This window comes from Aegilops tauschii, chromosome 6 (genome assembly GCF_002575655.3).
Source record: "Aegilops tauschii subsp. strangulata cultivar AL8/78 chromosome 6, Aet v6.0, whole genome shotgun sequence".
Classification (NCBI taxonomy): domain Eukaryota; kingdom Viridiplantae; phylum Streptophyta; class Magnoliopsida; order Poales; family Poaceae; genus Aegilops; species Aegilops tauschii.
In genome coordinates, this window is record NC_053040.3 from 172,970,473 (window position 1) to 172,991,387 (window position 20,915).

Sequence of the window (20,915 nt, forward strand, 5' to 3'; positions counted from 1 at the left end):
GCCAAATGTATCATCGGTGAACCTATTCCCGCACTACCACGCAGTTTACCGCGCAAGCTTCCCGCCCGACTAGTTTGGCCACGCGTCGGCTAGAAGAGGGACAAATCGTGGGTGTTTATTGGAAAAAATCTTTGTAAAAATGAAGTGTGTGCAATGACTTCGGTCATAAGTTTACCCGTGGGTGATGAGATCAAATTTACATGGAAGAGTGATGATAGACACTCAAGTGCATTAATTAATTCTATGCTCTACAGTGCACACGGTGGAAGAAACCAACTGTGTGCAATAATGTCAAAGATCGCAGTCGAGTTAGCTATAGAGATCGTGTGCTGTAAGATCGACAAGGTAAACAGATTCGAGAATGGTTAATAAAATCTAAGACCATTGCATATTAAGGTCAAAATAGTTCTAGCAATATACGAGTCTCATACGATGCCATTTCAACGATTGTACCACAAAAGCTCGAAATATTACAAGGTTCAAATTCCAGAGTTATATGGCTCAAATTCAAAGATTACAAGGTTCAAACTGATATTAGAAATGAAATTCATCTCATCAGATGCAAACGCTCGCGCTGATCCGTTGAACATGGATATCAGAGAGGTTCAAACTAATATTACCACTTCTAAGTCTGGTTTCGAAACCTCACAATTTTTGCAAAGGGGTCAGCCATTGAGAAGTCATGTATGGGGTTGGCACGATGACTTCCGATTACTCTGTCATCTGAAGTTCAAAAATGAAATTCAGCATTTTTGGAGCCTATTCCATTCTGCCACAGGCACCGGCGCTGATCAACAAACCATTCATTTTTGCGAAATAAATGCAGGGCAAACCTCATTTCCTTCAGCACCCTTGCTCTGAGAACAAAGAACGCGGCGAATATAATCTCCGGTAAGGTCCCTCGGTAGGAGTTCAAAGTAATTTCTGAGAGATGCAGATCTAGGCATTCGACATGATTGTTATATTGTATCACATTACCCACCACTAGGCCTAATCTTATCTGCAAAAGAAGAAAACATGTTAGTGCCTACGTGCAGTTTTGAACATTACTACATGCCTATTTGGTTTACAGGATTTGTAAAATGCACTAACATGCCATCTTCGATCTGACATGATTAACATGGGCATTTGATTACATTCTAGAAAAATGTAGCCTTCTTCACAAGAGGTTGGAGTGGATGAAAAGTTCCCTAAGAAAACTAGTATAGATGAATCCAAAGGAGAAATGCTTACTGATTGTAACCATATGGATCAAGCAACCAATATGGGGGGGCATGTATGTACTGAAATCCTCCAAAAGAATCTTTCAGAAATCCTAGTACATTGTCATTGTAAACTTGGAAAAAGGTGTCACAAATTGAACTCCCTTATGATTAACATTTAACAAGAAAGGAACATCACCTTAATATATAGCTTCTCCAGGCACGGAAAGCATCTCGGGAAACTAACAACTTGCTCCAGCTTGGGGCCGATAGATTCTAGTGCCAAGACCTTCACTGTGCGTAGTTTCAGGGTCAAGCTTGTCGGAATCATTTTCTGAATGACATACGAACAAACATCTTCAAAATTAGAAATAACTTTAATTTGTAGAAGGAGAGGTAGAAGACGGGTGTGGATCCAATAATAAGTTCGGAGTATTTGTCAGACGAGTAGCCCACCACTATCAATTTCGGCACAGAAATGACATTGATTCTTGTTGGACCTTCTAGATCAACTACAGGTAATCTCTCAAGTACAGGTGTGTCCTCAATGACCATACCGTGGTACACATCTTGTGATGTCTTCCTGCTGCACCAGCAACACACATAAATGGTCCGGAGAGTCATGGAGGTGATGTGGAAGGTACTCAACCCATTGATCGCCTGAAGACGAAGGTACTTGAGTGCAGTACAGCCACGGAGCAGGCGCTCCATGTCACCGTTTGAGAGGCAGACGGCGACGAGCTCGAGATGCTTCAGACGTGGTAGAATAAGAGCGGGCGCGTCATTAAGGGGGGATGGCAGTTCCTGAACTTGGCGACGCGCAGCATGGGCGCGAGGCGGAGTGTGGACGTTGGCAGCGACCTCATATGCCCATCATCAAAAGTGAGCTCCTTGAGCTGATCTAGGGCGCGGGATCAGAACCAATCGTCAAGCTTGGCTCAGTCCTTGCCGTTGGAACAGAACTTGCCCATTCTAAGGCCTCTGGTTGGGCCAAGGTGACTGCCGAGGATCTTGGAGAACGCATCCGAGCTTTTGCGATAGCCATGACAGAGCTCGTGGGTGTCGATGAGGTCGAGAGGGCTGGAGTTCCATAGGGGGCGCCACCACCGGGAAAGGACAGTTGTCTGCGCCCCATATTTGATTGGGAGGAGGGAGATGATGACTGTCAACATATCATCGGGGAGGCTGCTGATGAAGTCTAGGCCTGCTGGAGTCGCTTGCGGTTCTGGCTCGCCCCGCCTCCGCTTGTTGGCAGCCCCATTCTCCACCTCCAGAGTCTCCTTGTCAGTGGCGCTTTCTGATAAAAATGGAGTACAGGGAATATTTAGTTAAAACAGGGCAATAGGAAAGTGTATTGGTAACTAGAAGTTATTAGGTAGGAATGTTGTAAGAAAAGGGAATAACAATTGGTTGCTTAAATACTACACAATTCATTTGATATTGCTGGGTAAGTCAACATGCAGATAGTTGAAAAGAAAACTTACTTTGAACAAAGTCTGGACAGATGATATCATCGGGGAAGTTAGCATATATCTCATGACCAGGCCCTTTTATGTGCAGTGCAATTCTAGTGCCAACTTTCAGTTCATAAAACTTAGAAATTTCTTTCCAAAAGCCAGTGCCAAAATAGGAGTCACCACGTTCATCAAGTCTGACATTAGCAACGATTGTAAATCGATGGTTTGTGTGCAGTATGACATCCCTACAGTCTTGATTTATTTAAAGGGAAAGATTGTGCACTACAGATTCTGTTGCATAGCAAGGGACGCACTGCAGAAAATGGTAGGATTGTTAAAGAAAATATGGTAACATGCAAATATGAGCCCAAATTGAAAGAACTGTACAACAGTTGAAATCAAAGGACAAACTTCTATAAGTAAACAGATAGGGTAAACATGATGTCATGGAAATATGAGAGTAATTGAAAGAACAATACATCATTAATTTGCCTAATATAGAAAGAAGAGGGGAAAATCCCCCTTGACGTATATGGTGCATATGGCACCTTTTATCCAAATGTAGTAATATTTAGAATATGTTCAGAAAAGTAGGCCATGCCAACCAATTTAGGGTGAGATTGAACATACCGTGCGCATCCACAAGTCATCTGGTATGGTGAGATGGAATGTCTGGCAGAGGCCACAAGGTCCTGATGTGTCCGCGCACTATAGACTCTATGAACGGAAGAAAACCCTCAAATCAGCTCGAATAAAAATGAATTCATGGCGATTCCAGCCGGTGATTAAAGGAGGCAGATGAACTGGGATAAGAGATGAGATAATATCTCATTAAATTAGTTACCTTGTTGTCCATGAGAAAGAACCCTCAGTACGGCAGATTCCCCAACCGAGCGGAGCTGGATCGACCGCGAGCAGCGTCGAGAAAGTCGATGGCGATAGGCGGCGGCAAGCGGAAGTAGTGAAATGCGGCGGGCTTTGCCGGCAGCCTGGCGGCGGCAGCAGGCGATGAGCTAAGTGGTTACCGCCGCGATAGGCGGTGCCATGCATAGACGCGGAGGAGCTCGTGCAGGTGTGAATGGGGACCGGAGGGGGTGGCGGGCGGGGTGAGGGTTTTTGTGACGTGGGGATGGTGAGGGTTTTCTTTTTTCTTTCTTGAATTGGGTGGTGAGGGTTTTCTGTCCCACGAAGAATTTTGGAGGCGACAGTTGGCTAGAGCCAACCGTGTGTGATTGACGCAACATGCAAAATGAAAGTCATTGCACACATTTTCAATTTTGGGAACCGTGTGTGGTGACGTACTACCTCCGTCCTAGTTTATTGGTCCCCTTTGTAATTTTTACCAAATTTTGACCAAATATTTATCTAAGAAATGTATATGCATGTCACCAAAAATTATATCATTGAACACTATGCTCAAATACCTATCCAATGATATAATTTTTGCTCACCTGCACTAACATTTTGTCAGTTAAACCTTTGGTCAAAATTTAACACAAATTACAAAGGGGACCAATAAACCAAGACGGAGGTTGATTTCATCAACCGAACTGCTTGCATCCATATCCCACGGTTAGACATAAGTAAACATAGATTAAACATACTCAGACATAGATAATAAGCGTACACGTACACAAGCATAGTTCAACCATAAGTACATAGTTCAACCATCATTAAGCATACTCAAGCGTACATAGTTCAATCCCACATCTCATCTCACATGCCGGCACGATCCTGAAGCTTCTCCAGGTACTCGGTGTACGCGTCGTGCGCCACCTTGCGAGAATACTTCTGCTTGAAGGAGCCAACGGCCCGTCCTCTTGCATGCGCCAGAACACTTAGATACGCGTCATGAAGCTTGTGGTTGCAAAATGGGCATCGGTAGCCGCCGTTTCTGGTCCTAATACGCCTGCTATGCTTTCCCGCATAAAGCTCCCTCAGGATTTGCCTCTTGTACCTTCTCTGGCCATCTTCATCCTCGCTATCCACATCGTCAAACAGCACCTATACAAATAGTAAAACAAATTTGGTATCAAATCAATGTTTACATGCCGTGAAGTAGGATTAGGAATTTATGGCTATTTATTTATACATATCCAGAGATTATGGTTCGATTTTTAAGCACATTCGTCTATGTACAGACAAATCTTGAAGAAAATAATGGCACAAACATATGTAGGTCATTCAAAATCAATTGTCAAGTCCTGGCTAGGAAATATTAGCACGAACACTAACCCTAGTCAGATTACTAGCAGAAATCATTTGCACAGATGAAACAACTAATCACTTATCACTTGTACCATTCAAACAATCAATACACTACACAGATCTAATGAAACTTACTCAGATTTCATGGATTGGGAGAACATAACCATAGGATTTCTATTCCAAAAAGGGGGAGGCAGGAGTAACCAGAGAAACCCTATGATGTATTTGACACATAAATGGGTATAGATGACTAACCAGCTGTCCGTCGTCGTCGGAGTCGTCGCCGGAGTGGTCGTCAGAGTCGTTGCTGGGTCCGTTACCAGAGTCGGTGTGGAACTCCACCTCCGGCTGTGGAAGCTCGACGCCGTCGACGATGTCAGAGTGTAGCGATAACTCGTCGGCGGTGATGGCAACCTCTGTCTCCATCTCCACGCCATGCTCCGGTGCTTTAGCAGCCCCGGCGTCGCCACTCCCTCCAATGGGGCGCTTCGGCGGCATCCTCATACACTGACGGCTTTGAGGACTGAGAGCGGCGTCGAGGATGCAAGCGGAGAGAGAGGATTGTGTGTGTGACGAGGATGGGGGTACGGCCGCTCGGGCGCACCATTAATATGTAGTGGGATTAGTGGGAGAGAGGCGGGCGGCGGACAAACCGATGGCTCGCCTCCCGGTGAGCCTGCGCACCGGATTGCTAGCATGCCTACCAAAGTTTCACACAGCAACTCGCACGCCTCCTGATGACACTGCGCAGGAAGCATGCCTCCGTCAATTCACACACCTGCACGCACGCCTCCCGGTCTGCCTGCGCGGCGGACTGCTCGCATGCGTCCCGTCAACTCACGCCTGCTCGCATGGCACATGGGTCGCGCGGCGGCACGTATATTGTTTTTCTATTTGGATGATTAATGATGCCGCTTTATTTCTTAACCGAAGCATGGCACGTATCCATTGTTGATCTAACGCTCACGGTTTGAATAAATAATCCGTTTGGGATATTGGTTCCCAATTATTAATAATCTCCCGTTTGTAAGTAGATAAACATGACATCAAAACTGGTCTCAAATTTGACAAAAAATTTACAATGCCACTTTGTATTGGTGTCCATATGACAACACGATAAGTTTCATGAACTTCAAATCAGTTTTGGATGTACTAGAATTTAAAAATCAAGATTCTCAATGTTTGAAATTTGTTGCACGGGGAGTAAACATGCTCCCAGTGAGACACATGTGTTTTTGCAATCCATTTAGGTGCACTATCACATGTGCATGTAGCTCAAATTTGACTTTTGCACATTATATCCGTAGAAAATAAATCAATTAATGCACTAAAATGTCTTAATGATCTCTGTTTTTTTGAAATTAAAACGCCCGTCCTTTGGTAACATATGTTCATCGTGGGATAATTAATTTAACATGCATCGTAGTTGCGGTGGATTCGCGGTGTGTGGGTGGGTGTGTGCGTCTGGGGGTGGTGGGTGGCTCGCAGTACACTACGAGTTGTGAGTGTTGGAGATCGTTGCAGAAATTAAAAAAATTCTACGCATCACCAAGAAAAATCTATGGAGTCTTCTAGCAACGAGAGGGAAAAGAGTGCATCTACATACCCTTGTAGATCGCGAGCGGAAGCGTTCAAGAGAACGGGGTTGATGGTGTCGTACTCGTCGTGATCCAAATCACCGATGATCCTAGCGCCGAACGGACGGCACCTCCGCGTTCAACACACGTACGGAGTGGGGACATCTCCTCCTTCTTGATCCAGCAAGGGGAAAGGAGAAATTGATGGAGATCCAGCAGCACGACGGCGTGGTGGTGGAAGTAGCGGGATCCCGGCAGGGCTTCGCCAAGCGCAAGCGGGGAGGAAGAGGTGTCACGGGAGGGAGGGAGGCGCCAGGGCTTGGGGTGCTGCTCCCATGCGCCTCCCCACTATATATAGGGGTGGAGGGGGCTGGTTTCTTGCCCTCCAAGTTCATTGGGGCGTTGGCATAGGTGGGGGGAAGAAATCCCATCATTTCCCTTCCCCACCGATTGTTATCCCCCTTTTTTAGGGATCTTGATCTTATCCCTTCGGGATATGATCTTATTCCTTCTAAGGTGGGATCTTGGTGCGCCTTGACCAGGGGTGTGGGGCCTTGCCCTCACTACCCACGTTCATGTGGGTCCCCTCATGCAGGTGGGCCCCACTTCGGAACCTTCTAGAACCTTCCCGGTACAATACCGAAAAATCCCGAAAATTTTCCGGTGGCCAAAATAGGACTTCCCATATATAAACCTTTACCTCCGGACCATTCCGGAACTCCTCGTGACGTCCGGTATCTCATCCGGGACTCCGAACAACTTTCGGTTAACTACATACTAATATCTCTACAACTCTAGCGTCATCGAACCTTAAGTGTGTAGACCCTACGGGTTCGGGAGACATGCACACATGACCGAGACGACTCTCCGGTCAATAACCAACAGCGGGGTCTGGATACCCATGTTGGCTCCCACATGTTCCACGATGATCTCATCGGATGAACCACGATGTCGAGGATTCAATCAATGCCGTATACAATTCCCTTTGTCAATCGGTACGTTACTTGCCCGAGATTCGATCGTCGGTATCCCAATAGCTTGTTCAATCTCGTTACCGGCAAGTCACTTTACTTGTACCGTAATGCATGATCCCGTGACCAAACACTTGGTCACATTGAGCTCATTATGATGATGCATTACCGAGTGGGCCCAGAGATACCGCTCCATCATACGGAGTGACAAATCCCAGTCTCGATTCGTGCCAACCCAACAGACACTTTTGGAGATACCCGTAGTGCACCTTTATAGCCACCCAGTTACGTTGTGACGTTTGGCACACCCAAAGCACTCCTATGGTATCCGGGAGTTGCACAATCTCATGGTCTAAGGAAATGATACTTGACATTTGGAAAAGCTCTAGCAAACGAACTACACGATCTTGTGCTATGCTTAGGATTGGGTCTTGTCCATCACATCATTCTCCTAATGATGTGATCCCGTTATCAATGACATCCAATGTCCATAGTCAGGAAACCATGACTATATGTTGATCAACGAGCTAGTCAACTAGAGGCTCACTAGGGACATGTTGTGGTCTATGTATTCACACATGTATTACGATTTCCGGATAACACAATTATAGCATGAACAATAGACAATTATCATGAACAAGGAAATATAATAATAACCATTTTATTATTGCGTCTAGGGCATATTTCCAACAGTCTCCTACTTGCACTAGAGTCAATAATCTAGTTACATTGTGATGAATCGAACACCCATAGAGTTCTGGTGTTGATCATGTTTTGCTCTAGGGAGAGGTTTAGTCAACGGATCTGCTACATTCAGGTCCGTATGTACTTTACAAATATCTATGTCTCCATTTTGAACATTTTCACGAATGGAGTTGAAGCGACGCTTGATATGCTTGGTCTTCCTGTGAAACCTGGGCTCCTTGGCAAGGGCAATAGCTCCAGTGTTGTCACAGAAGAGAGTCATCGGGCCCGACGCATTGGGAATAACTCCTAGGTCGGTAATGAACTCCTTCACCCAGATTGCTTCTTGTGCTGCCTCTGAGGCCGCCATGTATTCCGCTTCACATGTAGATCCCGCCACAATGCTTTGCTTGCAACTGCACCAGCTTACTGCCCCACCATTCAAAATATACACGTATCCGGTTTGTGACTTAGAGTCATCCAGATTTGTGTCGAAGCTAGCATCGACGTAACCCTTTACGACAAGCTCTTCGTCACCTCCATAAACGAGAAACATATCCTTAGTCCTCTTCAGGTACTTCAGGATATTCTTGACCGCTGTCCAGTGTTCCATGCCGGGATTACTTTGGTACCTTCCTACCAAACTTACGGCAAGGTTTACATCAGGTCTGGTACACAGCATGGCATACATAATAGACCCTATGGCGAGGCATAGGGGACGACACTCATCTTTTCTCTATCTTCTGCCGTGGTCGGGCATTGAGCCGTGCTCAATTGCACACCTAGCAATACAGGCAAGAACCCCTTCTTGGACTGATCCATATTGAACTTCTTCAATATTTTGTCAAGGTACGTACTTTGTGAAAGACCAATGAGGCGTCTTGATCTATCTCTATAGATCTTGATGTGTAATATATAAGCAGCTTCTCCAAGGTCCTTCATTGAAAAACACTTGTTCAAGTAGGCCTTTATGCTTCCCAAGAATTCTATATCATTTCCCATCAACAGTATGTCATCCACATATAATATGAGAAATGCTACAGAGTCCCACTCACTTCTTGTAAACACAGGCTTCTCCATAAGTCTGTGTAAACCCAAACGCTTTGATCATCTCATCAAATCGAATGTTCCAACTCCAAGATGCTTGCACCAGCCCATAGATGGAGCGCTGGAGCTTGCATACCTTGTTAGCATTCTTAGGATCGACAAAACCTTCCGGCTGCATCATATACAATTCTTCCTTAAGAAAGCCGTTAAGGAATGCCGTTTTGACGTCCATGTGCCATATCTCATAATCATAGAATGCGGCAATTGCTAACATGATTTGGACGGACTTCAGCTTCGCTACGGGTGAGAAAGTCTCATCGTAGTCAACCCCTTGAACTTGTCGATAACCCTTAGCGACAAGTCGAGCCTTATAGATGGTCACATTACCATCCGCGTCTGTCTTCTTCTTAAAGATCCATTTATTTTCTATGGCTCGCTGATCATCGGGCAAGTCAGTCAAAGTCCATACTTCGTTTTCATACATGGATCCTATCTCGGATTTCATGGCTTCTAGCCATTTGTCAGAATCTGGGCCCGCCATTGCTTCTTCATAGTTCGAAGGTTCACCGTTGTCTAACAACATGATTTCCAGGACAGGGTTGCCATACCACTCTGGTGTGGAACGTGTCCTCGTGGACCTACGAAGTTTAGTAGTAACTTGATCCGAAGTACCTTGATCATCATCATTAGCTTCCTCTCTAGTCAGTGCAGGCACCACAGGAACATCTTCCTGAGCTGCGCTACTTTCCGGTTCAAGAGGTAGTACTTCATCAAGTTCCACTTTCCTCCCACTTACTTCTTTCGAGAGAAACTCTTTCTCCAGAAAGGACCCGTTCTTGGCAACAAAGATCTTGCCTTCGGATCTGAGGTAGAAGGTATACCCAATGGTTTCCTTAGGGTATCCTATGAAGACGCATTTTTCTGACTTGGGTTCGAGCTTTTCAGGTTGAAGTTTCTTGACATAAGCATCGCATCCCAAAACTTTTAGAAATGACAGCTTAGGTTTCTTCCCAAACCATAATTCATACGGTGTCATCTCAACGGATTTCGACGGAGCCCTATTTAAAGTGAATGCGGCAGTCTCTAAAGCATAGCCCCAAAATGAGAGCGGTAGATCGGTAAGAGACATCATAGATCGCACCATATCCAATAGAGTGCGATTACGACGTTCGGACACACCATTTCGCTGAGGTGTTCCAGGCGGCGTGAGTTGTGAAACTATTCCAAATTTCCTTAAGTGTGTGCCAAATTCGTGACTCAAATATTCCCCTCCACGATCTGATCGTAAGAATTTTATTTTCCTGTCACGTTGATTCTCAACCTCACTCTGAAATTCCTTGAACTTTTCAAAGTTCTCAGACTTGTGTTTCATTAGGTAGACATACCCATATCTACTCAAGTCATCGATGAGAGTGAGAACATAACGATAGCCACCGCGAGCCTCAACAGTCATTGGACCGCACACATCAGTATGTATGATTTCCAATAAGTTGGTTGCTCGCTCCATTGTTCCGGAGAATGGAGTCTTGGTCATCTTACCCATGAGGCATGGTTCACACGTGTCAAATGATTCGTAATCAAGAGACTCCAAAAGTCCATCTGCATGGAGCTTCTTCATGCGTTTGACACCAATGTGACCAAGACGGCAGTGCCACAAGTATGTGGGACTATCATTATCAACCTTACATCTTTTGGTATTCACACTATGAATATGTGTAACACTACGGTCGAGATTCATTAAGAATAAACCATTAACCAGTGGGGCATGACCATGAAACATATCTCTCATATAAATAGAACAACCATTATTCTCGGATTTAAATGAGTAGCCATCTCGAATTAAATGAGATCCTGATACAATGTTCATGCTCAAAGCTGGCACTAAATAACAATTATTGAGGATTAAAACTAATCCCGTAGGTAAATGTAGAGGTAGCGTGCCGACGGCGATCACATCGACCATGGAACCATTCCCGACGCGCATCGTCACCTCGTCCTTTGCCAGTCTCCGTTTATTCCGCAGCTCCTGCTTTGAGTTACAAATATGAGCAACCGCACCGGTATCAAATACCCAGGAGCTACTACGAGTGCTGGTAAGGTACACATCAATAACATGTATATCACATATACCTTTGGTGTTGCCGGCCTTCTTGTCCGCTAAGTACTTGGGGCAGTTCCGCTTCCAGTGACCACTTCCCTTGCAATAAAAGCACTCAGTATCAGGCTTGGGTCCATTCTTTGGCTTCTTCCCGGCAACTGGCTTACCGGGCGCGGCAACTCCCTTGCCGTCCTTCTTGAAGTTCTTCTTACCCTTGCATTTCTTGAACTTAGTGGTTTTATTCACCATCAACACTTGATGTTCCTTTTTGATCTCCACCTCCGCTGATTTCAGCATTGAATATACCTCAGGAATGGTCTTTTCCATCCCCTGCATATTGAAGTTCATCACAAAGCTCTTGTAGCTCGGTGGAAGCGACTGAAGGATTCTGTCAATGACCGCGTCATCCGGGAGATTAACTCCCAGCTGAGTCAAGTGGTTCTGTAACCCAGACATTTTGAGTATGTGCTCACTGACAGAACTATTTTCCTCCATCTTACAACTGAAGAACTTGTCGGAGACTTCATATCTCTCGACCCGGGCATGAGCTTGGAAAACCATTTTCAGCTCTTCGAACATCTCATATGCTCCGTGTTGCTCAAAACTCTTTTGGAGCCCCGGTTCTAAGCTGGAAAGCATGCTGCACTGAACGAGGGAGTAATCATCAGCACGCTGCTGCCAAGCGTTCATAACGTCTTGGTTCTCTGGGATGGGTGCGTCACCTAGCGGTGCTTCTAGGACATAATCTTTCTTGGCAGCTATGAGGATGATCCTCAGGTTCCGGACCCAGTCCGTATAGTTGATGCCATCATCTTTCAACTTGGTTTTCTCTAGGAACGCGTTGAAGTTGAGGGCAACATTAGCGTGGGCCATTTGATCTACAAGACATATTGTAAAGATTTTAGACTAAGTTCATGCTAATTAAGTTCATCTAATCAAATTATTCAATGAACTCCCACTCAGATAGACATCCCTCTAGCCATCTAAGTGAAACATGATCCGAGTCAACTAGGCCGTGTCCGATCATCACGTGAGACGGACTAGTCAACATCGGTGAACATCTTCATGTTGATCGTATCTTCTATATGACTCATGCTCGACCTTTCGGTCTTCTGTGTTCCGATGCCATGTCTGTACATGCTAGGCTCGTCAAGTCAACCTAAGTGTATTGCGTGTGTAAATCTGGCTTACACCCGTTGTATTCGAACATTAGAAACTATCACACCCGATCATCACGTGGTGCTTCGAAACAACGAACCTTCGCAACGGTGCACAGTTAGGGGGAACACTTTCTTGAAATTATTGCGAGGGATCATCTTATTTAAGCTACCGTCGTTCTAAGCAAATAAGATGTAAAACATGATAAACATCACATGCAATCAAATAGTGACATGATATGGCCAGTATCATATTGCTCCTTTGATCTCCATCTTCGGGGCGCCATGATCATCTTCGTCATCGGCATGACACCATGATCTCCATCATCGTGTCTTCATGAAGTTGTCACGCCAACGATTACTTCTACTTCTATGGCTAACGTGTTTAGCAATAAAGTAAAGTAATTTACATGGCGTTATTCAATGACACGCAAGTCATACAAAAAATAAAGAAAACTGCTATGGCTCCTGCCGGTTGTCATACTCATCGACATGCAAGTCGTGATTCCTATTACAAGAACATGATCAATCTCATACATCACATATATTTCATTCATCACATCCTTTTGGCCATATCACATCACAAGGCATATGCTGCAAAAACAAGTTAGACGTCCTCTAATTGTTGTTGCATGTTTTTACGTGGCTTCTATAGGTTTCTAGCAAGAACGTTTCTTACCTACGTAAAACCACAACGTGATATGCCAACTTCTATTTACCCTTCATAAGGACCCTTTTCATCGAATCCGATTCGACTAAAGTGGGAGAGACAGACACCCGCTAGCCACCTTATGCAACTAGTGCATGTCAGTCGGTGGAACCTGTCTCACGTAAGTGTACGTGTAAGGTCGGTCCAAGCCGCTTCATCCCACGATGCCGCCGAAACAAGATAAGACTAGTAGTGGCAAGAAAATTGACAACATCTACGCCCACAACAAGTTTGTGTTCTACTCGTGCATAGAAACTACGCATAGACCTAGCTCATGATGCCACTGTTGGAGATCATTGCAGAAATTAAAAAATTTCTACGCATCACAAAGAACAATCTATGGAGTCTTCTAGCAACGAGAGGGAAAAGAGTGCATCTACATACCCTTGTAGATCGCGAGCGGGAGCGTTCAAGAGAACGGGGTTGATGGAGTCGTACTCGTCGTGATCCAAATCACCGATGATCCTAGCGCCGAACGGACGGCACCTCCGCGTTCAACACACGTACGGAGCGGGGACATCTCCTCCTTCTTGATCCAGCAAGGGGGAAGGAGAAGTTGATGGAGATCCAGCAGCACGACGGCGTGGTGGTGGAAGTAGCGGGATCCCGGCAGGGCTTCGCCAAGCGCAAGCGGGGAAGAAGAGGTGTCACGGGAGGGAGGGAGGCGCCAGGGCTTGGGGTGCTGCTCCCATGCGCCTCCCCACTATATATAGGGGTGGAGGGGGCTGGTTTCTTGCCCTCCAAATCCATTGGGGCGTTGGCAAAGGTGGGGGAAAGAAATCCCATCATTTCCCTTCCCCACCGATTGTTATCCCCCTTTTTAGGATCTTGATCTTATCCCTTCGGGATATGATCTTATTCCTTCTAAGGTGGGATCTTGGTGCGCCTTGACCAGGGGTGTGGGGCCTTGCCCTCACTACCCACGTTCATGTGGGTCCCCCCATGCATGTGGGCCGCACTTCGGAACCTTCTAGAACCTTCCCGGTACAATATCGAAAAATCCTGAACATTTTCCGGTGGCCAAAATAGGACTTCCCATATATAAATCTTTACCTCCGGACCATTCCGGAACTCCTCGTGACGTCCGGGATCTCATCCGGGACTCCGAACAACTTTCGGTTAACCGCATACTAATATCTCTACAACTCTAGCGTCACCGAACCTTAAGTGTGTAGACCCTACGGGTTCGGGAGACATGCAGACATGACCGAGACGACTCTCCGGTCAATAACCAACAGCGGGATCTGGATACCCATGTTGGCTCCCCCATGTTCCACGATGATCTCATCGGATGAACCATGATGTTGAGGATTCAATCAATCCCGTATACAATTCCCTTTGTCAATCGGTACGTTACTTGCCCGAGATTCGATCGTCGGTAATCCCAATACCTTGTTCAATCTCGTTACCGGCAAGTCACTTTACTCGTACCGTAATGCATGATCCCGTGACCAAACACTTGGTCACATTGAGCTCATTATGATGATGCATTACCGAGTGGGCCCAGAGATACCTCTCCGTCATACGGAGTGACAAATCCCAGTCTCGATTCGTGCCAACCCAACAGACACTTTCGGAGATACCCGTAGTGCACCTTTATAGCCACCCAGTTACGTTGTGACGTTTGGCACACCCAGAGCACTCCTATGGTATCCGGGAGTTGCACAATCTCATGGTCTAAGGAAATGATACTTGACATTTGGAAAAGCTCTAGCAAACGAACTACACGATCTTGTGCTATGCTTAGGATTGGGTCTTGTCCATCACATCATTCTCCTAATGATGTGATCCCGTTATCAATGACATCCAATGTCTATAGTCAGGAAACCATGACTATCTGTTGATCGACGAGCTAGTCAACTAGAGGCTCACTAGGGACATGTTGTGGTCTATGTATTCACACATGTATTACGATTTCCGGATAACACAATTATAGCATGAACAATAGACAATTATCATGAACAAGGAAATATAACACTAACCATTTTATTATTGCCTCTAGGGCATATTTCCAACAGTGAGCCACCGTGTGGGTTGGCCATTTTGTTAGGCAGGCCGGTGCCACATCAGGGTCGTGAATTCGTTATTTAAAACATTACACAACCCTTTCATACATTCATGTTTTGGCCACATGCAGTCGATGGTTGTCCTACACGACACTCGATACTCACGTGTGACGCTTTCTATGGGCCCACGAGGTCGTCGTCCATCACTTTGACGAAGAGCCGACAGTGAGGTTAATTTGACCAGCAAGGTAGAATCTTTTTTGTTTGTGTTATGGTGGTATATAGTACGCGTCGAAGAGGTGGGAGGGGACTAGCATATATACTATACGTACGCGTCCATGAACAAGTACACCTCACTCATTGTCGGGACTTTTCGCTTTCCGAGGCACGTGCCACATCAAAATTGTGAAATTGGCTATTCAAACATCACACAACACCTCTTTGGGCCACATGCATGCACGCGGTGGTTATCCTAGCTAGGACACTCACGTGTGATGCTTCCATCTGTGGGCCCACGAGGCCATCGTCGATGCATGCATGCATCACTTTGACCTACATCGGAAGAGGTTAATTAATTTCACCATCGATGGGGATTCTTTTTGGGTTGTATGTATTACGCTAGGAGCATATAGTATGTGTCGAAGAGGGGGGAAGGGGACCATCATATGTAGTACGCTTCATGAACCTCGCTCTGTGTGGGTGCATGGTTTACGGTTTTTGAGGCATGCGGCACATCAAACTTGTGCATTTTGGGTATTCAACATATATGTGTTTGGCCCACATGCAAAGCGATGGTGATTGTCCTCTCGCACCCACTTAAGCGGTTATCAGCGATATCAATGCTTTCCATCTATGGGCCCGCTTGGCCCATCACTACTTTTTGCCTGAAAACGAGAGAGGTTAATTTGACTTAGGAGGGGATTTTTTTGCTTGTAATACGGTATATATATAGGTCATGCTCTGCGTCGTGCAATCGTCACGGCAGATGTCCTAGCGGAAGGACTTAGTCGTGGAGCCATCGCAACTTGGTTAGCTTAAAGGGGTTAATCGGGACAAAGGACACAGGGAGTTTATACTGGTTCGGCCCCTTGCAGTGAAGGTAAAGGCCTAATCCAGTTTGAGGTGGTATTGCTTGGGTTTCGATTACCAGGGAGCGAATACGCTTGACCTAGTTCTCGATCTCTTGTTTCTTGACCTAAACTGCCGCCGGGTTGTCCCTTTATATACACAGGTTGACGCCCGGCGGCCCACGGAGTCCCGGCCGGCTCATACACAACGTGTCCGGCTCGGTGACTAACTACGCATGCCTTACAACACAAGTCATACATATATGGCGGTTCACACCTGTGGGCCTCAAGCCGCCTTTGGGTCTTGGGCCTTCAGTAAGCCTGCTTCGCGAACCGCCGTCTTCAACATCTTCATGGGCCTTGTCATTATGAACCGCCAGTGGTATGACCCAGCCCCTCCTGGGCGGGCCATACCCGATAGTTATATCCCCAACATTAGGCCCCAGGTTGATGTGAACTTGTTCATATCAATCTTTCAATACTTAGAAAAAATCCTTCTTCGTTTGCTCTTGCAAGATCTTGTAGCCCGCCATGAAGTCATCTCTTAGGATTGTGGTAACCCGCCGTGACGTCACCTATCATTAATATTACACAAGGCTCAGATCTTCAATATACCTTCTTTTTTTAATGAGCTTCCAAAAATCGAGGCGTCTGTGCTGTCACATATCCATTTTTTAGTCTCCTTGATTCCCGCGCATGCCACTTATCTTTCCAGCCTTATAAATAGGGCCAGGGTTCCCTTTTCACTTTCCCCCTTGCCCTCTCGTCTTCATCTTCTACCTCACGACGCCTTTGCGCCCGAGCTCTGCCGCCACTGTCGACCTTCACCACTGCTTCATCTACGGCCACTGCATCAACCTGAACTGACCAGAGTCCGTCCGTGCGCCTCCGCCGTTTCCGCAGCTCTACTGAGTTTTTCCCTTCTCCTCTCACCGTAGATCCCATTAGGGTTTCCACCAGTTTGTCACAGTTCATCCCTGCCTTTCATTGTTCTTCACTGTATTTTGAGATTTCAATCCAAGCTTTATACTCCTCCTGCACGGCGGTAGTTGTAGTACTAATTTTTGATATTAAAACACCTCCTCTGCGTAAAAAAACCCGATCTGGACACATGAACTGCTCAACTGTTGCCACTTAGGTTTAAATATTTTCCATTATTTGAAGTGTCGTAGATCCAAAATCATAGCTTCAATCTGTGAAATCTGTTCTTCCAACACTTAGCAATTTTAAAGTACCATATCTGCTATGGTGGCTTATACCGCAAACCGTAATCCATCATAAGATACTAAATCCTGTTAAACCACCACCATACGCTTTTAGAACTTCACCTGACCCGACAATACATCTCCGGCTTAACCATGCTTGCTTATTGATTCTGCAACGTATATCTTGACTGTTAGACTCTCCGGCTTAGCAGGAAAATCCTTAGCCCGGTAGGTACCATTAGTCCCCTTTTAAGCCGCCAACATGAATTCCTTCATACTTCAAATGTTCCTCTTCCGACTTAATGTGATAACACTTTACTTTTGAGTCAAATGGTCTTATCATAATCGTAAGCCGGCCACATCTTTGTTTTGTAGGTTTTTTCTCTTCAGAATGGTCAAAACCGTCACCGCCTGCAACTGGGTCGTTTCCCGGGTTACCGAGGAAGACCTGAAAGAATATGTTCAGACTGGCGTTTTAGCCAAGAAAGAAGTCATTCACTGGAGGGTCCCAGGCAATGAGACTCGCCTTGAGCCAAAAAATGGTGAAGTAGTGGTTTTCATGGATCACATGGACCGGATCTTCAGCCCTCCCGGCTCAAGATTCTTTCGGGACGTGCTGCACTTATTCAAGCTTCATCCTCAAGATATTGGTCCAAATTCTGTCTCCAATATCTGCAACTTCCAAGTTTTTTGTGAGGTGTACCTTCAACAGGAGCCCACTGTGGAATTATTCAGAGAATTCTATTATTTGAACCGGCAGAATGAATTCACAGATGGACCTAGCCTGGAGGTAGGTGGCATATCTATACAACGCCGGAAAGAGGCCATCTTCCCAGCTGCGGATCCACCCAGTCACCCCAAAGATTGGAACCAGACTTAGTTTTACTGCCAAGACACGTCGCCAGAAGGAGAGAACCCCTTGCCGGGTTACCGCGCCAGCCGGCTCAGCAGTAAGCATCCTCTTCCGGATCGTATCAGCACATTAGAACAAAAGAAGTATGTGTCAGTTTTCGCCAAGGTCCGGGCCGTTATGGCCAACGGCCTAACCGGAATTGATCTAGTTCGCTGCTGGGTCACCTGGAGAGTCTTGCAACTGAGCATCCGGCCCGGTTTAATGTGCGAATACACCGGCGAGTTAACAGATCCTCAGTGCCACTGCAACATTGAAATGACTGAGGAAGACATCAACAACATGACCAAGACTCTGTTGAACAAGAGCTTGGAAGAGTGCAGCCAATTTGGACTGAGCCCTTTCTGTACGCTGAATGAGCCGCCAGCTGTAAGCTTTGAACCTAGTTCATGCTTTATTAATATTTCCATTTTTGTTGCTTGCTTGTATTTATTTATTGTTTATAGGCCGACTCAGCTTTCTGGGCCAAGAAATTACCAGAGAAACCAAAGAAAACTCGGACAAAGAAGAAGGCCTCCAAAAAGCCTGCTAAGAAGATGTCCAAGACTGTCGAGTTATTCGATTTGGATGACAAAGACGATGATGATGAGTCGGAGGTAGAACTTGATTCCCTTGGCTCATTTTTTGTACATCTTATTGACAATGACTATTATCAGGATGAAGCAGAAGCCAGCCATGCAGATGACGCAGAGGTAATTATTCATTCCTCTGGCTCAGAACCTCTGCCAACACAGAAAACCCGACAATTAAGCCAGAAAGTAAGCTTTTCTCACCCTTTAGCTCACTTGGATCCCAGTTTTCTTTTGAAGAAGAAGCAACATGAAGCTCGACGTACAACCCGGCACAGTGGCGGTGGAGTTTTATCCTCCGACTTACCAAACACCCCAGAACCTCGCAAACGTCGTTAGGAGGTCTCAAAAATTTCTGAGTTAAATTATCCAAAGGCCGGTGTTTACCGACAACCTCTTAATACCTCCGATTCAAATTATCAGGGAACATCTCACTCTTCTTCTGGCGACTCAACAGGGACTCATGTCCCGGCCTTCAAACCGGTGCTAGGGTAAAATTATCAAACTTTTGCTTTTAATTATATACTCAATTGTTGTACTATTCTTGCCTTGCGTTTCATTCACAGGACCATGGCAAAACCCAGCAAGAAGGCGAAGGTGACCAAAACTCCTGAGAACCCTTCTGAGTCGGAGCATCAGACAGAAAAAACCTCTCAAGCTCCTGAAGCCACAGTTGATGAACCGCCACCAGTTGATCAAAACGTTGACATTGACCAGATGAATGTTGATCCGGCCATCACCGATCCGCCAAGCCCTATCAAAATGGCAAGTCCTATTAAATCGGCGGAAGAAAATGACGATGATGTTAACATCACTGGGCATGGCTATACAGAGCCAGGCAAACCCACTGTCCTATCCAAACACAGTGCTAAGGAAGAAATTCCTATTGCTGAGAAGGGCAAGTGGTCAGCCAATCTGAACAGTTATGCCAGTTTCAGTGCCCAAGAGATTCACTGGGTATTTGAACCGTCTTTATACAAGCCGCGACTATGAAGCGGCTTAGTAAACTTGATGAAGGAGCGCTATGAGGTAAACACTGCAACTCCTTTCCATATGAATATACTTCCATTAGCCGCCAAGTTTATTGGACATGATAGAATAGAATGTGTTGTAAACTTCAATAGTTGCATAGATCAAATCCAGTAGCCCCCAAGGGCCAGTTTATGCTTTCAAGATAAACCGGGACTTATAATAATAACACTTCAACTTTGCATGTGTAGCCCCCAAGGGTCGGTTTAATATGTCAAGATGAACCGGGACTTTAGATAATAAAGATTTAATTTCCCATCTATAGCCCTCAAGGGCCGGCTTAATCTGTTAAGATAATCCGAGTCTCAATACCATATATATCCCGAAAATTTAAGCACAGAGCCTCCATGACTCAGCTATAATCAGCATATAACAACCAGATCATCATAAACTTGTCTTGAAAAAGAGCAATAGGCATTAGCCCCCAAGTGCCAAGGAAAATACTTGTATTGTGCTTGGGACTTCAAAAAAGATCTTAAGAGCAATAGGCATTAGCCCCCAAGTGCCAAGGAAAATACTTGTATTGTGCTTGGGACTTCAAATAAATTCATTCCAATTTCATTTATTGTTTGTCTCTTGTAGGCCGACCTTAGTAGCAAAGAATCCCAAGTCGCCGACCTTCAAGAAAACATCAAGTCTCAGCAAGCAGAAACCTCCAAGGCCAAAGATGAGCTGACGCTGCTTTAGTAGAAATGGAGAAGCTGAAAGAAGGCTTCAAAGCTGAACATGCGGGTTGGGATACAGAGAGGTCAACCCTGTTGAAGAGGGCTGAGGATGCTGAAGCGGCCCTTAAGCCGGTAGTTGCAGAGCTTGCCGGCTTAAAATAGCAAATCAATGCCATGACTGCTGCCATTTTAGGTAAATAACTTCCTCTTAATCTTTTTAATGTATGTTAACCAATGTGCTCCCGGCTTACAAACTTCCTTGATGATATAGGCTCCAGAGTTGCCCACCTTGGCTCAGACATGCGGAAAAAACAGAAAGCCGCCTACACGCTCATAGAGCAATTATATACTGGC